Source organism: Carassius auratus, chromosome 17 (assembly GCF_003368295.1).
Source record: "Carassius auratus strain Wakin chromosome 17, ASM336829v1, whole genome shotgun sequence".
NCBI classification, from domain to species: domain Eukaryota; kingdom Metazoa; phylum Chordata; class Actinopteri; order Cypriniformes; family Cyprinidae; genus Carassius; species Carassius auratus.
In genome coordinates this window covers 19,000,039-19,000,313 of record NC_039259.1, presented here as the reverse complement: position 1 = coordinate 19,000,313, position 275 = coordinate 19,000,039, and positions in this window count along the sequence as shown.

The window sequence follows — 275 nt, the reverse complement described above, 5'->3', positions numbered from 1 at the left end:
TAGCAAAGACCTGTAATGATGATTTTAATTAAGCAATATCTGTGCATTGCTTTTGCATCATGATTATTAGGTTTATGTGACACAATTATAAGGAACATAAACTCAATTTAAACATATAATTTATCTACAAATGGAAACATGACTGACTCATAATGAGTTATTCTAAGACTGTGAAGTGTATTTTCTATCCATGAATATTAATAGCAACTTTGCTAAGACTGCAACTTTAAAGCTTCACAAAGAATGCAAAAGCACAAAATACACTAATTAAAGTG